This window comes from Taudactylus pleione, unplaced genomic scaffold (assembly GCF_031769625.1).
Source record: "Taudactylus pleione unplaced genomic scaffold, aTauple2 ptg000070l, whole genome shotgun sequence".
Classification (NCBI taxonomy): domain Eukaryota; kingdom Metazoa; phylum Chordata; class Amphibia; order Anura; family Myobatrachidae; genus Taudactylus; species Taudactylus pleione.
This window is the reverse complement of record NW_028284472.1, coordinates 16,386,274-16,399,945: the sequence shown is the minus strand read 5'-3', so window position 1 is coordinate 16,399,945 and position 13,672 is coordinate 16,386,274. Positions and strand designations below refer to the sequence as shown.

Below are 13,672 nucleotides of genomic sequence, written 5' to 3'. Positions count from 1 at the left end.
TGTGATCAGGAAGTGGGGAGATGGAAGGAGTAAGAGAAAGGTTAGGTCTAGACTATACAGGGCTGATGGCCCTGTGACGTCACACCCACGTGACCCGGCCTGAAAGGGGGAGGGGCGGGGATGCTAACGGGGGACCAAAAGTGTCCCCAGGCGGGCTCGCTGCACTCGCCACGCTTCGGGCACGGTGCCTCGCTACACTCATCATAAATATTTATTCCCCCTCTACGCCCTAGTGGATGGTAACGCAGGAGCGGTCCAGCCCTCCTGCAGCAGTCACGTGGTGGAACATCACAGAGGTCCATTCTCCAACTAGGAAATAGCAGCTACTGTAAGGGAAAGGAGAACAGCCATGAGGAGATGATGTCTTTATCTACCTGTACTAAGGCAAGTATTACTTACAATAAATAAACTACATAAACATCATACTTGATGAGTCATTGCTATGAAGAAAGGTGCATCAGGATATAACAACTGGCGATGAGGATAAACTTTTCATTACTCGCACTCATTACTTACTCATAGTCACCATGGCTGACATGCTAGCATTGATTCCTCAGTTTCTGCATGTTGATGCTCCTAATGCTGCAGAATTATGGAGACAGTGACTTGCAAGGTTTGATAATTTTATTAATTACAGGAGTAACTACTGACAGCAAAAAGAAAAGCATGCTTGTTATCAGTACAGGCCCTAAGATTTATGAACTTTATGATACTATGCCAGAGACAGACACCAGGGACTATACCAAATGCAGGGACTCTTTGACTGCCTATTTTACTCCAAAATGCAGCCTATCACATTTCAAATATATGTTCAGGACAGCTATGCAACTGCAAACTGAATCTATGATGCATATATTACTAGATTAAGGATTCTTGCAAGAACATGTCATTTCCATGTTGAAGATGAAATTAAGCAGCAGCTAATTGCATTTGGCACATGTGGAAAGTTGCACAGACGCGCTCATAAATCTGAAATGACCCTGACAGAGCTGCAGCAATATGCTAGAAGTCTTGAACTCTCAGAAACACATGCTAAGGACATTGAGAGGGACATTGACAAGCTGGAAGTGTGCAATAAACTACATACTGACACAAGTGGCTATATGGAGTCGAGTAAATCTAGATCAAGTTACAGGTGTGGACACTCCTTTCCACATTCAGGAGACTGTCCTGCCACTGGTATAATTTGCACTGCATGTGGTAAGCTGAATCACTTTTCCTCTGTTTACAATACCAAGGAAACCAAATCTACACCCAAACAATCTTCACAGCAATTTAAATCCAGGAGAAAGACAGTGCATTGTGAGGTTTCTACATTGTCTCCAACTGCAGAATCATCTGACAGTGATAATATGCCAGAAGGCTTTATCTACATGACTCAAGTCGGCAAAAACAAGGTCAGTCCAAAAACTGACATCACCCTAGACAGCATTTCTGTTGAATTTCTAATAGATTCCGGTGCTTCTGTAAATCTAATGGATGCTATCAGTTTCAAGAAGTTGCATGGCAAGGTGGTTTTGATCCATCATCTGTAAAAATATTCACTTATGGTAATAAACGACCCCTTCCGTACAGGGTTCTTTTGACATTATGGCATGCAAATATTACAAACTGACAAAAGCATTATTTTTTTGTCACTAAATGTGCAAGAGGCCATCTCTTGGGATTTGATACTGCATCACAATTGGGTCGTATACAAATTTTTGCCCACACACACAATTACACCCCTGTTATACCTGACACTTCCAGTTCCACTCCTGTCCTACATGAACCAAAGCCACTACGAAGTGATGTGGATGTTTTACTGCAGGAGTATGATCATCTGTTTCACGGCATTGGAAAACTTAAAGACTGTCAAGTTCATCTTCACATTGATCACTCAGTATATTCCAATTGCTCAAGAACATCGCCGCATCCCTATCAACATAAGGAAACCAGTGGAAGAGGAAATACAGACTCTTGAAGACTTAGATATCATTGAAAAGGTATCTGGCCCACCATGGGTATCACCTATTGCGGTCGTGCCCAAACCAGGTTAACCAAATGCAGTGAGAATATGTGTTGATATGCATCTTCCTAATGTTGCCATTAAAAGAGAGCGCCATATTACTCCTACTATGGATGATATTATACATCGACTCACAGGTGCATGTTTCTTTTTGGAAATTGGATTTAAATAAAGGTTATCATCAACTGGAACTTGATGAAGAGTCGCGACAAATAACAACATTCTCAATTCATGTTGGGCTACGAAGATACAAACAGCTTTCATTTGGAATCATATCTGCAGCAGAGGTATTTCAAAATTCTATTCGTCAAGTCATAATACAGTCAGTTCAAAATGCCATCGATTACAGTGATGATAGTCTGGTTTTTGGAGCAACGCGCCAGGAACATGATGCAGCTCTGCGTCAAGTGTTTCAGTGTCTTCAAGACAGGAATTTAACACTGCATAAAGACAAATTCATCTTTCTTCAACAGAAGCTCAAATTTTTTGGTCACATTTTCTCTGAAGATGGAGTCCTGATCCACAAAAAGTTCAGGCTATTACAAAAATGTTGAAACCTACCAATGCTGGTGAAGTAAAGTCATTTCTTGGGATGACTAACTATTGTTCCCAATTCATTCCAAATTACACCACTTTGACAGCCCCACTTAGGGAACTCACAAAGAAAAATGCTAAATTCTTATGGACTTCCTCTCAATCGCAAGCATTTGATGACATAAAACGATGTCTGCAGGATAGTGTCACAATGTCATATTACAACACTGCTTGGAAAACAGAACTTATTGTGGATGCAAGTCCTGTGGGGTTAGGACCTATCTTGACATTGTAGCATTTGCGAGTCGCAGTTTGACAGAGGTGGAACAACGCTACTCCCAGCCAGAAAGGGAAGCTTTTGCAGTAGTCTGGGGTTGTGAACGCTTTCATCTCTATTTATACGGCATTGACTTTACTATCCAGACTGATCATCAAGCGCTGGTGACACTTTTTGGAAATCCAAAATCGAAACAACCAGCTACGATACAGAAATGGGGTTTATATTTTAAAGGCATACAATTTCTCCATCATTCATAGAGCTGGCGCTGATGAACCTTCAGATTACATGTCTAGACACCCTTTGCCTTCTGACATCTCACAGTCTACTTCAGTGGAGGAGTATGTGAACTTTATTATAAACAATTCAGTTCCTGATTCACTTACTAGTGACAGCATCAAAGAGGCTTCTTCATCAGATAAAGTATTGTCAGCAGTAAAACACTGTATTATTTCCAATGATTGGCAGTTGGGGCAGTTTCCGTTTTCAACTGATGAGGAACAAGACTTTAGAGCACTTAATAAACATTGTCAAGAACTAATTGTGCATGATGATTCAATCATTCTCAGAGGTGACAAAATTGTCATTCCAGCGTTTTGAGAAAGCAAGTAATTGACATTGTCCATGCCAGTCATTTAGGAATTGTAAAGACCAAACAACTTTTACGTGAAAAGGTATGGTTTCCCTCCATGGAGCAACATGTTGAATCAGAAATCCGAAACTGCATGACATGCACCCTTCTTTCTACGCAACCTAACAGTGAACCATTACGGATGACTGACCTACCTGACAATGTCTGGGAAAATGTTGATGTTGACTTCTATGGCCCATTATACAATGGTAAATACATACTAGTAGCTGTGGATGAATATTCACGATATCCTGTTCTTGAACTAATATCTTCAACATCTGCCACATCTGTCTTAGCAGCGTTGGATAAAATCTTCACTACCTATGGAATTCCAGGAACAATAAAGACAGATAATGGTCCGCCATTTCAAGGTGCTGATTTCAGCAAATTCATGAAACATTTTGGAATTCGACATCAAAAAATTACTCCCCTGTGGCCACAAGCTAATGGTCTTGTTGAACGTTTTATGCGTAATCTTGGAAAGCAAATAAAGATTTGTAAAGTATCCCGACTTCCAATTCAACAATCCTTAAATCAATTTCTCAGACAATATCGATCAGTGCCTCACTCCACAACAAATGTCCCTCCTCAGACATTACTGTTTCAAAGAAAATTGATCAGATCCACACTTCCAGAAATTCATTTAACTCCTGCGTCTAAAGATCATCAGATTAGGAAGACGGACTCTGCTAAAAAACAAAAAGCTAAACAGTATGCAGATCAGAAAAGGAGAGCTATTGTTTCTGATTTACAAGAAGGAGATCGTGTTCTGGTGAAACAAAAACTAGTACGCAAGGACATGACTGCTTTTCACCCAAGTCCACTGACTATAATGAAAAGGAAAGGAACAATGATTGTTGTAGGAAATGACAATCAAATAGTAACAAGGAATGTTTCCCATTTCAAGAAGATATTTCCATCTTTATCTTCTGATGGACCAAGTCAAGAGGATGTCATCACAGTACCTTTACCATCCTCAGCATCAAGTGATCCCATCATGGAGTCTGTTTCTTTGAGTGAAGGATCACATACTCAGACGAAAAGAGGCAGAGTCATTAAACCTCCTGCTAGGCTTATTGAGCAGATATGACTCTTAATTTATGGCTTGTAACCATTCTAGTAGGTTTTCCAGTTTCATGTATAGTGGGTTAATGTTCATGCTCAGATACTGTTAACACATTGTTATATGTTTAATTTTATAAATGCACTACTTGTTTGAAAGTAAATTTTATATTTTTTTAAAAAATTCTACCTGTACTAATGCAAGTATTACTTACAATAAATAAACTACATAAACAGCATACTTGATGAGTCATTGCTATGAGGAAAGGTGCATCAGGATGTCCTAGAATAATCTCAGGCAGGGAGCCAACAATACAGAATTATATAAATAAATGTTTATAATAGTAACAATAATAATAATGCTGGTCCATTCAGTATAGTACACATGCAGTCCTGAACAACTATGGGGATCACAGACTTGTTATTGATTTATCTGGTGTCTAGACACTACTTTTTCTTCTAATAAATAGGATATTGAGCCAAGGGTCACTTAACTAATTAGCATGGAGGAGTCTCGATATTGAAATTAGCCAAATTGTGCCACCAACTAAGGACAGCCATGTACCATCACTTACAGAATCAATAAAGTTCTATAAATCTGTTCAAATACTTTCTGTGTCCAAAACTTTCCTGTATTGAATAAACAACATCAGGCTCCAGTCCTGCCCTCACCCTTATGTCATGTCCTTTCATCTATGTTATCCTCTCTCTGGGGCAATTAAAGACTGGTTGATGGATCATGGAAACAACTTCCTCGGATGAAGTCACCATTATTTATGATGGGATATGATGGGATCCGATCATCAAATATCCAACTTTTTCCCCTGAGTATGAAAAACATCCTTGTCAAATATAATTTGGCTCATTTTATGCCATCCAAAAATTGCATCTCTAACACAAATGCCCGCTGTACTGTAACTCTCTCAATCACAGCCCAAGTTCTCAAAACCAGGAGCATAGAACAGGAGTCCTATGACATTATTCTTAGCTGGAATATTCTGGTGACCAATCTCCTTTTAAAGACAATTGAATTCATGATCAAAGAAGATGCTTCAGACCCCTGAGTCACTTGGTCAAGATCATCAGAGAGGTGCTAAAGGCATGGGCCTCAGACAGTCAGAAACTGGCCTGTCAGCTTGATCCTAAGATTCAAGTGTGATCGTTTAACTACAAACAACTTTAACATTGAAAGATGTACAATACTAATATATACTATAGATTACTAATATGGCAAAATAGGCCCCACTTAATGGTTACTGATAAACTATTAGGCTGATTATTCTGCAGCTTAGGGCACCAGAACGTGAGGATGGAGTGAGGGGGGCACCACTTAGGTGGCAGCCGGGGAACAAAATGAAGACCATTTTGTGCATGCGCAGTAGACTCCAGGCACACTCTAGTGCCCGGAGTCTACTAATGCTCCAGTGGCTGGCCAGCCGCATTAGTCGGCTGCCGCCCGCCGGGAGGAGAGGAGGGGGCCCTGGACGGGGAATGCACACAGGCCCCCTCCTCTCTAAAGATGCCCCTGACAAGTGTACTAGCCTAGGGCGTCCAGTACCTTTAATCAGGGTGGGAGCATTAAAGATGGTAACTACCCATACGCGCTGTAGATAGTAAGTGAAATGACCAAAGTCCAATTGTTTTCATTTTCCTCCACCCGCCTACATATACCTGTATATCCTGATCTGGGATCCTGGTTAGTGGTGAAATGACTGCTGCATATCAGTGTGTTAGGTCTGCCGGGACTCATTATACAACAGAATATTAACCTTCATAGGCAAACGCAGGGGGGGTTTCTGTCTGCCTGGAAACCCCCCTCCCCAGCCCACACCATGACTACCTAGAAATAGTACTATAATGGAATTTTACTAGCGCTGCATGTTCTTCTCAGTATCATAAATGAAATAATTAGCACCACCTATGGATCTTTTAACATGTATCAGCCAATAATAAATAACCTGTGCACCAATTAGGGGATTTGGAAAACATGCACTGTTAGGGATGCACTGCTATAGAGCCCAATATGTACTATATGTCCAGGGCAGTGCTAGGTTCTTCTGCTGCTCCTCCAGGCTCCCGGACTTGCTCCCATGCTCAGGAATGGTGCTCACATCTAAAATAAAAACATTCAGCTCAGGCATGATGGCCCTACTGCCGCATCTAATGGCTTACTGTGATCACTGGTCCTGTATATGCTGGAATTATGACACACAATACACTTTGTATGAGGCATATTAAAGCTGGATAAGTGGTAATTATGCCCTCTTCATGGACTGGTCACACTCACTCTAATATCACGCATTTGGAAACCCCCCTCTAGAAATCCTGCGTTTGCCACTGACCTTTACCATCTCTTGATTGGTTATGATGACTACTGTAAAAGTAAGCCACCTATAAATGACATTGCTCAATAAAAGTTTTCTTGGAGCATAGAAAAGATACCATGAAAGGAGTGACATTTACTTAGACTAATCAACCAACCCACTCAAACATGAACTGTAGCGGATTTCAAACAATAACAGCAATTAGTAGTAATAGTGTCATTGTAAGGAATAAAGGGATAGGAAAAACAATACAGTACTTTTGTGTTGGTATAGCCAGCGAGCGAGATTCAGCTGTCTGGGAATCTTTGATTACTTAGTTATTGTTATTTTGGTAAATGGGAGCAGGTTAGCATTTTTGTATTTCATCCTTTAATAGTGAGATTTTTTTTTTATTTGCGTGCTTTACCAGCTGTAACCCTTTTCTTGCTAGTGGCTAGCATATTTTTAAGGATAAGGGGTACACAGTAATAACACCTTTTATTGGTCTGTGCTTTAATCCCTAAGCTGCATACACACGTAACGATGTAGTAACCAACAATTTTCGTTAACGATTTTCGTTCAGATTTTCGCTTGAAAAAGTGAACGAAAATCGTTTCGAAAAATCGTTGGTTACTCAATTAATGAACGATTTTTTCAACGATTTTCATGAACGATGAATGATTTTTTAAACATGCATACAGTGAATGGATATCGTTCAACGTTCATTTTGTACAACATGAACGATTTTCTGAACGAAAATCGTTCTGTTGGACAGTCAGAATGGACGATGAACTACAAACTACAAACAAGAGCGCGCATGAACGATTATCGTTCATCGTTCACCCCCCAAAAAAGAACGATTTTTCAAACGATTTAACGATAACGACGTCATTGTAGTTAAATTGTTCAAAAAATCGTTACGTGTGTACGCACCTTTACAAACAAGAAAAAATTTGAATCGTTACAGATTTTTTTTTTTTTTCTTCAAAAAGCATCTGCACACTCGCCGTAAAACTTTACTTACCACAACCCGCGGTTAAAATGCGGCTGTGGTGTGATATTTTCACCTAAATGGAAATATCACATGAATATATTAATATTTGCACGCAGGGACAGAGCTTGCAAGAAAGCTCTCTCCCTGCGAATTCTTATGTGCACTTCTCGGGTGTTATTTTGCAAAAAAAATACCCTGAGACTATGGCTGCCCGTGTGCCGCCAATTGTCCCCCTAAAACACCTCCCCTACCGCCCCCATCAGAGATCTGGTGAGTCCCGTGGTGACCCGGTCAGCTGATTGCTGGGCTCCTGCTCTGTGACCCCCCCGGTCAGCTGATTGCTGGGCTCCTGCTCTGTGACCCCCCCGGTCAGTTGATTGCTGGGCTCCTGCTCTGTGACCACCTGGTCAGCTGATGATCTGTGCAGGAAACTGAGATGCCGGCTAAGACTTCACTGCATCACAGTGCACAACACAGAGCAGATGACCGGGTTACAGAAGGAGCACAGCAATCAGCTGACCGGGTCACAGAGGAGCTCACAGATCACCGATCAACGGCCCCTGGTGCGTGTATGTGTTTTTTTTTTGTTATTATTGTTCTAACTTTTTATTTCATTGTGATCAACTAATGGTCTATCAGACACACAGGCTGATCACAGAAGCCTACTCCAGGCTCAGCTCTCCCTGTCAGCAGGCAGGGAGAGCTGAGCTGGAGTAAGGGAAACATGGGAGGAACCCTGCATAATGAAATCTCCAGATAGCGTTATTATCGCAGGGCTCCTTCCCGGTATTGTTTACAATTTCTTTTAGTAAGTATGGGAAATGTGATCTGCTTTCTAAAATAATGCGAATTTAAGGACTTGGAGGAGTTTTTTTCCGAAAACTGCTCCAAAAGCCCTTTCATCCATTTAAGTGTCATTAAAATAATGTGAAAACGGTGTGACAACACCCATCTTCACATTATTTTAGTAAAAATAATATTGATAAATACTGTACAGTAGGCCTTAAGGAGAGTACTGAGGACCTCATTCAGAGTCGGTCATAGTGGCCGCACGGTCGTACGCCGCCGATGTTTGCTGAACTGCACATGCGTAAAGTTGCAATGCGTGTGCGCAAACTAGCTGCTATGATCAGAAATTTCTCTCTCCTCGAACACAGCCAGGTCGGTAGTTTGAGTGACAGATGGAGGCGTTTGTGGGTGGTAACAGGGGAAGGTGCTTGAAAACGGGGGAGTGGAGATCCGAACGCAGGCGTGCCTAATTATGCGAACGGCGTTTTATGGGAGTGCATACGGATTATGGGAGTGCATAATTAACAAAGTAGTGTCATAGCACATGTGACATGGGAGGTTTTTACACTGACATGATCGTAGTGCTTAAGAGAGGGTATGGTCAACCTTAAGCTCTACGACCAGTTCCGATGGTTCCCGATGGTCTCGATTAATCCTCATATGCCCCTCGATGATGTGTAATGCGTACGAGAAGGGGGCGTATTTTTTGGCTTACAGCCGCATCCTCCCCTTGGTCGCCAGCTAACGATCCGATCTTAAGGACGCAACATGCGAGTGCATCATTTGCATATCCGGACCCTTTTCCCTTACGACTGTGCGGCCGCTACGACCGACTCTGAATGAGGTCCTGAGTCCCGGCACCTTTTACCATAAGAAAAATGCACTGCTGGTGACGTAATATGTTCCCCAGTGCTATTGATGATTTGACGGCCCCAGAGAATGACCCCGTGTTGCTATTTTCTTTTTAAGTTTCAATTTATAGACAAAATTAGTGTCAACAGTAGTCTCTATATTCTCATTACAGAAAACAAAATAACTAGTACTATCACTACCTTGAGTAAGTCTAAAAATATTTAAAACAATTGTAATACAATTAGCAGAAGGTTGTATTTATTTATTTTCTTTAATTATCATGTCTGAAAAAAGTTTTGTTTGATAGATGCTAGTGGGCAGGTATATAATAAAATGACAATGCCCAACCACCTGGATTTAAGACAGAACTCCAGGTTAGGAATTGTGTTATAGCTCAACTAACTATCAATGGTACATAAGTATTATAGGGACTACCGTGATTTGTGAACCCTATCTACTACTGTAGCTTTATTTATAAAACCATTTACACTAAGAAAGTAAAAGGCTAAATGCATCCACAATGTATAGTTTGGGTGGAATCAGGTAAGACACAATAGATGTTAGTATATCCCATTGTTCAGTTTTGTTTTTATATACAGGTAGTGCCATACAGTATGTAAGATAGAGGTATTATATGTAGCGTAATTCTGCTTGAAATGTGAGCGGAACTGACCTCCATCACCTCAGAGCTGACAGTACATTTTTGCGCTGCACAAGCCGTGGGCCACGAGTTAATAGGGAGCAAAGAGTGTGCATGCAACACTATGTCCTCCCTACTCCCCTCTGTTTCTTCAAGCAAGACCTGTTATGTAGGGATTCCAATGCCGGGATCCCAGTTCATTTTTTGGCATTCTGACATTATAAACATTAAATCAGGGATTCTGTAGGTTAGTTTGAGTCAGTCACTAATAAGTGACTGTGGGGTCTATGTACTAAGCCTTGGCAAGAGATAAAGTGGACAGAGGTAAAGTACCAACCAATCAGCTGCTAATTGTCACTTTACAGGCTGTGTTTGAAAGATGACAGTAAGGAGCTGATTGGTTGGTAATTTATCTCCGCCCACTTTTTCTCTCTCAAATGCTTAGTACATAGACCCCTGTCTCTCTATCACCCGAGTTGACTCGTTTGCGATGCAGTGGGTCACTCACTCGGGTGATACTGCAGCCGGGGCTGGGCACAGTCACAGGAGGTGATGTGAAGTAAGTTGCCATGGAAACCTATGTTCCACTTCCACTGTGGCTACCATAGGTTTCCATAGCAACTTGCCTCACGTCACCTCTTCATCGCAGTGATGACCTCATTACCGCAATCTTTGCAAAGGAGATTGGCTAACAGCGCCTACTGCTAGTAGCCAGAAGATGTTAGTACAAAAGATGTTAGGAAACAAAGTTGCTGACTCAGAGACGGACGCTAATGCTGCCACTGAGGTGAATGTGTACGCAGTAGCTGTGTGAAAATACGAAAATGTTGCAGCCACCTAGATTTGCATTGAGACGCGTACCAGCGGCTTCGCAAATCCAAACACCGGTGTACAAAGATACAGATTAGATGATTATCAGGGACCTGAGTAACCCTAAGGCTGCGCAGAATGGCTGCAGGAACTGAGACTCTGGAGACATTTTTTTGGCGCACAGGATCACAGTCGCAGATTGCAACACGCCCCCAAAACAGACGCCACATGTCTGCGTCTTCATTGGCACTCCCTTGTTTCCTTCCCCAAATGGTCCCTGCCTGTCAATTAGACTGCAGGAAAATAGTCACTGTGACCACTGAGGGTAATGGAACTTGATGCATGCGCGGTGCAACTCAGACGCGTGCACAGATTACCAATATTCGCTGAACTGCGCATTGCGTCCATCTCTGAATCAGGCCCAAAGATGTTTACATTAACTTATTACAATGTTATAGCTATTTCAATTATTTTGTCATGCAAAAGATTTTTTTACCAGTTAACAAATACTTAAGGGGCCTATCCATTACCCGACTTTGTGAACAATTCGACCAAAGTCAAGTAATGGATATGCGGCAAGGACCAGCGATGCGTGTGCTCGCTGGGTCCTTGCCGACCCCGACTATCTGCTGAACATGCCCGTCAACCTGACGACGCTTGTCAGGTTCGGCATGTTCAGAGATAGGAGGTCGGACTCCTGCAGTGAATGATGTTCAGTGAACACCGTTCAATGCGGGCACCGCACCTCGGCGATCTGAGGGTCTGAACGCTAGACGTTCAGTCTTTTAGGTCGCCTAGTGGATAGGCCCCTTAAGTTGTCAAGTTTATTCTTTTTACTCTTTAGTTGTGAACACTGTAGGATCACCGAGTTGTCAGCTCAATGAAGCATGTTGTATGTAAGTGATTTTTTTTTTATATTTTATTTTATCTCACTAGGGGGAAATGTATCAAAGCTTCTAAAGAGTGGGGAAGTCCATTGTAAGTTACCAATCAGCTTCGACCTATCATTTTATAGAATGTACTTGATAAATTTTAGCTAGAAGTTGATTGGTTACTATGAGCAAGTTCTTCACTTGCCCACTTCTCCACTCCACTCAAAATTCCGTGTGAATCCAGTTTTGTGACTGATTGGGCTGTTTTATTGTAGAGGTGGTAAGGTTCTGTGATACAGTCCACTGCTGCTCCTATTACTATTTTGCTGAACTGTGTTTGCATAATAAAATTTTATTGAATTTATTATCAATGAATAGAGCTGGGAGGGCAACGGTCAAGTCATTCTGTTTTATGGCACCATTTTGGGATGTAAGTATAGCAGGTGCCTTTAGCTGTTAGCCGTGAAGGGGGGGGGGGGTTGGTTTAGGCACCCCGGTGGGTGCCTTAGGGTTAGGCTGTGGAAGGGGGAGGTTAGGGTTAGGCTGCGGGAAGGGGGGGTTAGTGTTAGGCACCACTGGGGGAAGGGTTAGGTTTAGGCAATAAGGGGGGAGGGTTAGATTTAGGCACTAACCCGGGAGGGTTAGGGTAAGGGTGCAGGGTAGGGAGGGTTAGGGTAGAGAAAAGGAGGGTTAGAGGGTGAAGAGATGCCGGCTGTCTGTGTTTTTACAGCCGGCATCTCGAGTGCCAGGGCTACATACCCAACCAAACCAGCTTAACTGCGGAATAAAGCAAATATTTCACAAAACTATTTTAGAAATATCACTAATCTCTGTCTGTGAGCTCTCATCTTTTAGGTGTAAAAGATAAATTAATCATGCTATGATCATGCTTTGAGAATTATAGCTCCCTCTGCCCCTTCAGTTTCACCATTTCTGTGCTAAGGATTAGTGTGACTCATCCTCAAACTATGCCTCAAAAGTGCTAATGATGAGTAAGCACTGAAGGAGTTAAATTGCTATCATAGGAATACATCACGCCAGGGGCAATATTTTGCCATTAAATCTCACCCCTTCCAACCAGTAAATTATGCTACATAATAAAAATACTGGGAATAGGGACAAGGGCACTAAAAATGCGTTAGCCCTACCTTCCTTTGAAAGAGGGAAATCCATTATTTTTAACGTTATGTCCCCTTAGTTGATATTATCTGATGATCAGTGTTATCACATGATAATAACCTCTATACTATATGAATCATTATTGCGTCAGGGATCGGGCAGGATGTCCTCCATTCTGGCTTGAGTAAACTCAGTGTCACCCTCGCTCTAATAATGTGGCCATTAGTGGTTATTGTCGATTAAACCCAAGACCACAACAAAAAAACAAGAACCACTAGTATAGCCAGGTTATGGGGAAGTGCAATAAATGAGTTTGATCTCCCTCATCCTGACACTTACACACTTGGGGGCACCCTTGTTAAAAAGAGGGGAGCCTCTCCTTTCCAAAAATTTGCTCCCTCATTAGTTATTGTCAGTTGAACACCAGACAATAACACCCTGTACTACAGAAAGAAATCCAAAGTTTGCCGATAGACGTTTAATACCCATATTTACATCCTGGCTTCAATAATCTCAGTGGGCCCGCATTTAATTCAATATGCTGTCTAGTTTTCAAAATGCAACATTGGGTTATTATATTATTCCTACAGATTTTATGCGTTACGTAAAAAGTATGAAGAAACATGGAGTATAACTTTCACGTTCCAATTATAAGAACCTATGTTTAGCATCTTGCTGGTTTGGATGGGATGTATTTATGAGACCTGCAGCCGCTGGTCTCATAAGGGAGGGAGGGATTTAAGCAAGGGATTTAACATAGGCATCAAATACCGATGCCTAT

General features: G+C 41.8%; 1 pseudogene; it reads left to right on the top strand.

The window, feature by feature from the left end:
• Nucleotides 1–570: 570 nt before the first annotated feature.
• On the top strand, nt 571–1,535 carry LOC148533794 (uncharacterized; annotated as a pseudogene).
• The last annotated feature ends 12,137 nt before the right edge of the window (nt 1,536–13,672 follow it).